This window comes from Nelumbo lutea, chromosome 1 (genome assembly GCF_056320005.1).
Source record: "Nelumbo lutea isolate HS-2025 chromosome 1, American lotus-T2T, whole genome shotgun sequence".
NCBI lineage: Eukaryota > Viridiplantae > Streptophyta > Magnoliopsida > Proteales > Nelumbonaceae > Nelumbo > Nelumbo lutea.
Genome location: NC_142684.1, coordinates 204,467,664 through 204,474,936, shown reverse-complemented (window position 1 = coordinate 204,474,936; position 7,273 = coordinate 204,467,664).

The window sequence follows — 7,273 nt, the reverse complement described above, 5'->3', positions numbered from 1 at the left end:
TAATGCTTGATTGCTTATGTTGGACAGTTTTTGTATGCCCTTAGCTTCAATCAATTCCGATGTACTCCTGATATTTAATGTAAATAAAGAAGTACATGTTTGATTCATGTTCGGTGGTATGCTTCTGTGTAAGACCCTAAAACTGGACACTTAATGAGGCTTTTGTTGGTTTTGAATGTTCACAGCCGTTGGATAAGTCTGGGGAGATTTATCCTGCCAAGGCTAACACTGGTGTGCTGCCAAGTGTTGGGGTGGCTTGTCTCAGCCGCCAGCGTGAGACCCAAGGCACATGCAGTATAGGATTAATTGAACCCGTGAACCGGATCAGAATTCCAGTATTGCCCTGGACCTTGGAGATTGATGGGCAAAACTGAAAAGTTACACCCGACCCCTAGAACTGATTATGGTACTGCACTAGGTGTCGGATTAGGTTGTCTTTGATATGCCAATCAGGGAGATCCTTAGCGGGGGTCAAAACTTGGGTATATTGGGGCAGTCTAAGAATTCATCTGAGTGGGTGATCATAGTGACGAGATCAACCCCTTTGTCGGACAAAGGTAATGGTCGGGGATGCACTCTCTCTGATGGAAACTAAACTGCCGATAGTTGATTTCAATCATTGGAATTTTGTTTTTGAAAAATTTGCATATATATATATATATATATATATATTAAGTATGGTTTCAAAATGTTTGCAAATGGTTTTAATTCCTGGGATCCATGTGAGTAGAGAGTGCAGCACTGTTCCTTGCAGCCGAGGGAGAGGTCCTCTCTTGTCGGGCAGTGCTTGATTATGGGCTGAGAGGTTAAGTGTAAGGCCATTTGGGATAATACCTGATGGTCTAATCTTGCACCTGCCCACAATCCCTGGGTTTTTATAAGATGGCTCGGCCCAGGGACCACTTAGTGTAAGTGTTGGGCCCATAGGGTCCATGTGATGGGCTCAGGGGTTCACTGGTCTTTCTAGTGATTTCGGCTAGGCCTTGTAATAAAGGTTGAGCCAAACCCACGTGGCTGGTGTGTAGATCAATGCTTAGGTCCCACGCCATACAAAGAAGCCCAACTGGGCAACAGATTGGAAACTAATTGAGCAGTAATTACTTAATGGACCAAAAGCCCATTTCGAACTAGGCTGATGTGATCACCCACTTATGAGGCGAATCTGAGATTAGGGTTAGCAGAAGGATTGGGCTTTTAACCTAATTCACTCTTGGAGACCAAAAATCAGATTTGAAACTGGTAATCTCCTGATAAGATCAGGAATAAGCTAACCAAATCTACAAATAGGATAAGATCATCCCCTATCCAGATGTTGATTTGGATTGGGATAACTCCTAATAGGATTTGGAGATTTCTTAATCAATATGATAGAGGAGAAACCCTAAGGATGATTAACAGAATTTGGACCTAGGGTTTTGAGCAAGAAAATCTTTCTATGAATTGAGATAAGGATCTCATACACTACAGAGAGAAGAGAATCAGCATTCGCCATCTTCGTCTCAGGAGTTCTCCTCCAGCCACTGCCATTCATTGCAAGATTCGATCTTTGAGAAGAGGAAATCAAGAAATTAGTTCTTGATCAGTTTTCAAAATGAAACTGATCAAGTTCGGTGCTCATCGTTTCCAGAGGATTCTTCTGAAGAATTCGGTGTGTGGACGCACTCTGCTAGTTCCGTTCCACAGTTGCTGTGTCATCTTCAGCAGGAGCGGATCTTGGTGTCTTCTCTGGGCATGAACACTAACTTTGGGAGATATTATTTCTCTGGATCAGGTATAATCCCTCCCTTATCTTTTGGTTCAGATCCAGTTCGGTTATGGTTCAAGTAGGATCCTTGAATATTGTATTATAAATTTAGGGAATATGATTCCCAGTTGGAAGAAATGTAGGAAATTTTGAAATTCCCCCACCCATTCCGCAACCTTTTTGGCATCCATACGATGGATCCTACCATTCTTTCAGCTTCATCTTTAATTTCAGTTTCAGTTTAGTTAATTTCTGGTTCTATTATCTCGAAATAAAAAAAAATGTATAAACATCAAAAGAGTGCTGATCTGATTACTTTACTTGTCTTTTCTGAATTTGATGTGGATGCATATTGGGAGCAACAGCAGAAATGATCTGGTGTTCTCATCCTATCCAATTCGGTAGTAACAGTCTTATCCATTTGGCATATTAGATTAGACTATCTTGTTATTCTTATCTTATCTTATCAAGTTAGTAGATTAGATTATCTTATCGTATTAGTGATGAGACTTAGAAGAACCTTATTTTGTCCCCTTAATTTCATCCTTTTATACTACTTTAGCACTTAAATGCACTCATTACTCTTGTATTTCGATTCAGTGCAATAAAGAAGGCAATTTAAGAAGCATTAGAAAGAAGAAAGAAAGGCCCACAACTCTTATTTTTTGGGTTTTGACTAATTCGGTCAGCATCAAGTAAGAAACTTGGCCCGAAGTTGGAGCAAGTTCGTAGCTAGGCCCATTTAACAACTGAAGCCCAACTCGCAGAAGAACCTGGAAGTAGCCCAAGTAGCAGAGAAGCCCAACTCGGATGCAAGAGTCTAGAGTCCTAATTTGAATGTAATCTCCCAAGAGGGAGAGAGTCTTATTAGATCTAAACTTTGAATGTAATCCTATAAGGATAAGAAGGTTGGGGATTAGATAAGAGATATGATAGGATTAGTTCAAAGAAGATCAAGACTCCCTAAAGATAAGATGATCTCCTAGAAGGAGTTGGAAAACAGCCCTCTCCTTTGGCTATATAAAGAGGGGGGCGAACCAGCTCTAGCATCACTCATTCCAAGATCCAAGAGATCATCAAGAGGCCAAGAAGCTCAAGGAAGCAGTTCGGCTATGGAGAAGAAAGGCATGGAGATTGCACAGATCATGAGTAGCTAAACTTCTTTTTCTGGTTCAAGGGGGGAGGTTCGATTGTGTCATTGTGAGGTTCTGTAGTTACTTTATTTTCTTGCTTTCTAATTCAAGTATTCATTGATTCTTGTGCATATTTTTATTGGATGTTGATGTTAATTAGTTTGACAAACTGAATTAATGTTGATTTTTCTATTGCTATCCATGATTTTGGTGATCCATAATTGTCATGTATAATGATACAAGTAGCAATTAGGTTGATATCTTTTTGGGTCAATTGTTCATGATAGCCTTTGACCAATGTTTTATCATGGTTCAACCTAAAGGAATCGATGGAACAAAATTCAATAATTGCAGTTATCTCAATTATTGTTATTTTGGTTTAACTGTTTTCACAAATCTTAATGCTATCATTGTTTAACATGGAACGCTATCATACCCAGTTGAGTGGTGATAAGTGTTGATCGAATGCTAGGTTTGGTCAACTGAATTAGGAAAACACAAGGTTTATTATGGCTATCCTAATAAATCTAAGGTTAAATGCTTGAATTGCAAGAATGCTGAAATGTACCTAGGATCGATGGCCAATCGATTCAACCTGAACCCTTGAACCAGAATTCGGTAAGACTGATTTTCTCTTGTTTGCTTAGTTTGTTATTCTTTTAATTTTAGTTATTAAATTTTCCCATACAATTACTTTATCGATTCGGCTAAGAGATTAATGATTTGCTCCTTGTGGGATTCGACCTAGTACCACTTTTACTACAAATATTTTATTGTGGGACTAGTACTAATTTTGAGGGCTTCGACAAACCCATCAATTAGGTTGCCTTATCTTATCAGATTAGGATTAAGAGAGACTTACCTTATTAGATTAGGATTAAGAGAGACTTATCTTATCTTATCAGTCTTATCTTATCAAGATAAAACTGGAGGTCTCCCTATTCAGCAAGGAGTCTCCCTAAGAATAGGACTCTTGTAATCTCCTATTTAAGGAGCCACCATTAGTGAATAAAGGCATCCAAAATTTCAATCAAAGAGAAGAGTAAAGGAGAGTTAGGGTGATCTCTTGGACAAATCACCCCTTAGGTCACCATGATAGGGTATGCACGCAGAAGGAGGGGCAAGGGGAAACTGGAGGGTCTCCCCGTGGACCGACCTGTGACGAGATCCTACGCCCGGGCCTACAACAGAATTCAGCAATCAGATCTAAACTCACACAAAAAAAATTTTGTTCAGTAGTATAGTTGCATTATTTCTTTGTGGTCTAGTTTTATTTCATCTCAAAAGAAAAGAAAAAGATTTTCTCTCTTAACACTTGATTGCTCCATCTTTAATTTTAGTTTTAGTTATGTAGATCTGATCCCTCTCATTTTTTTTTAGCTTCATTATCTCAAAAGAGTACAGATCTGACTGTATTACTTGTTGTTTCTTGAATTCAGCAATTAGATCTGCACTCACCTAAAAAGATGTTGGTTGCATTACTTTCTTTTGTTTTAGTTTTCTTCCATCTTAAAAGAAAAAGAAAAAAAATGGTATGTGTGCTTTCAAATATGAGCTTCAGATCTGAAATGGTGTGAGTACAGGTCTGATTTTAGAGGCAAGCTAGAACAACTATTGTACAGACCTAAGATCAGTGGTATTACAAGATTTCAGACCTGATATATTGATCCCAGATCTGTATACACCAATACACCTTGCTGAATTCTCATATCAGCCCTGATAACTGTGGTTCTAGCTACTGAACTTAGCATCAATAGCTACTGAAATGCAAAATTACAGATATGAAGGTGTAAAGGATTCTTGCATATATCCTCATAAACTTCAAATCCCAAGGTGTAGAAATCATGTACAACATCTGTACCCTATTAGGATGGTGGTGTGAACTCAAATTGCATATCTGAAATCATCTGAGTTAGATGAAATTAGATCAGAGTTCATCTAACTCAGATCTGAATTTGGCTGCTATCAGTAGCAAAGGTTGCAGACCTGATTTCAAGTCTGCAACTAATTGATGTATACAAGTTATACAAATAATAAGAAGCTTAAAGCTCTTGATTCCAGCCCTAGTTTAGATCTGGTTGAAGTATATGAGAAGCAAGTATATGGGAAGCAAGCTAGTACGGACCAGATCCATTGATTTCAGATCTGAATACACTTGCACCCATTGCTGAATTTTGATGAGAATAAAAATTATCATTTTTTTATCCCTAAATATTCAGTCTTTTATACTTAATTAGTACTTAATTGGACTCACAATTCTTGTATTTTGATTTAGGGCACGAAAGAAGGCATTAGGAGAAAAACAAGGCTAATCGGGTAATTTTGCACAATTTTGGCGTCGCGTAGTAATCTAGGCATAACTCTCTCATCCGGACTCTCCGATTGAGATGATTCAAGATGCATTGGAAAGATAAGAAAAAACTCTACAACTTTCATGTTTTGAGTTTTGATAGATTCGGACTGCATCGAAGTCAAAATCGGGCCCGAAGTCGGAGCAAATTCGTAAAGAAACCCAGTTCGCAACAGAAGCCCAATTCACAGAGAAGCCTTGCAGCGGCCCAATTCGTTGAGGAAGCCCAATACGAATGCAAGAATAAGAAACATCAAAGAGTCATATCAGATTCAATTTTCTGTTGTAATTCTAGAAAGATAAAGGAGATTGAGATTACTAGATAAGAGATAGGATAAGAAGGGGGGGGGGGGGACTAGCACTACAATCAAGGGAGCAAGGAGAAATCCTCCAAGAGAGCTTCAACCTCCAAGGAAGCAGTCAGCAACCCAGGAGGAGAAGAAAGGCGGCGAAGAGGAGAATTGAAGATTCAAGGGCATGGAGTTCCCCTCAATCGACTTCTATGTAGGAGTTTTTTTCTTCAATCTTTACTCCCTATTATTATTCAATTTCACTTATGCTTAATCTAAATTTTATCCTTGGAATGATTCTTTTCATTAATAATATGAGTAGCTAAATTTCTTGATCTAGGATTCGGATGCAGTCTTTTTATTTGCCTATGATAGATTATGTTTAATTGATTGAGTCATTGATTGTTGGGATTTATCTTTTATCATAGGGCTTAATGCTAGAAATTAATTGGCCATTAATTTCTTGAATTAAGGTATTGTGTGAAGTAGCGAGAGTGGAAGCATAATACTAGTTCATTGAGATAATTGACCTAGGGTATGTGTTGCTTAGAGATAAGAACACTCATTTGTAATCATTATACTTGCAGAAATTTTACAACAAATTTCTATATCAGCCCTGTCTTAGCATCAAGTAGTTGCTGAAACTTAAAATTGCAGATCTGAATGTGTATGCATGTACCCTCATAAATTTCATATTTGAAATCCAATATGCATGATTTCAGACCCGATATACTAATTTCAGATCTGTATATGCCCATTCTCCTTGCTAAATTCACCCTGATCATAGTAGATGACAGCCATACAAGCTGCTAAAATGTAAGATTGCATTTCTTAATGTGTAAATGATTTATACATGTACCCTCATCTGAATGTGTAAAAACCATGCACAACATCTGTACTCAATAAGGTTAGTGTTGTAAACTCAGATGGCAGATCTGAACTCATCAGAAATCAGATCTGAACTCGTTATAGTTGTTGTAGCTGCTCTTGTTGTTCTGCTTACTTTATAAAAATGGTGTGGTTAAGATCTGATTACATTACTTATCTCTTCTGCAATCAGATCTGAACACATACCGAATCTTATTGGTTATAACTTGCTGGGTTTCAAATCTGAAATCATATCTGTATTCACCTCTGAAACCTACTCCAATTCAGAGATTTAGCAGGCCTTATTAAATCAGAATTGAAAGCAAGTTGTGACAAATCTGATTTCGTTATATTCAGATATGAAACTTTGCTATCGTGCATAGTATAACCACTGATCTTAGATATGTATACAGCTGTTCTCAATAGCTAAGATTTCAGATCTGTGAAAGTAATTTCCATTGCTGAAGATTGCATAAGGTTTATACAAGTTGGAACCTAAAGAGTAGCTTAAAGCTCTTGATTCCAGTCCTATTTTAGATCTGGTTGCAGTAGATTTCAGATCTGCTTATTGATGTTAAGTTTGGAATTTTGTATTCTTAATTGCCTTGTACATTTCAGTTAGAGTAGGATCATTGATTGGTTAAATTATTCATATTCTTGTGTGGATACTAGTCTTTTTATTGCTTTGACTTCTACAGTTTATGACAAGTAGACCTGAACTGGAAGAAATTCTCTATGATTCGGAGATTGAAAGGACTTTCTGAATCCACCTTAGAGCTACTAGACAAGTCAGACCGGAAATAGAAGATATGGCTGAACCTAGAACCATGATGGATTATGCCAAGCCCACCCTAACCGGGGCTGCCTCGAGCATTGTAAGACCTGTCAT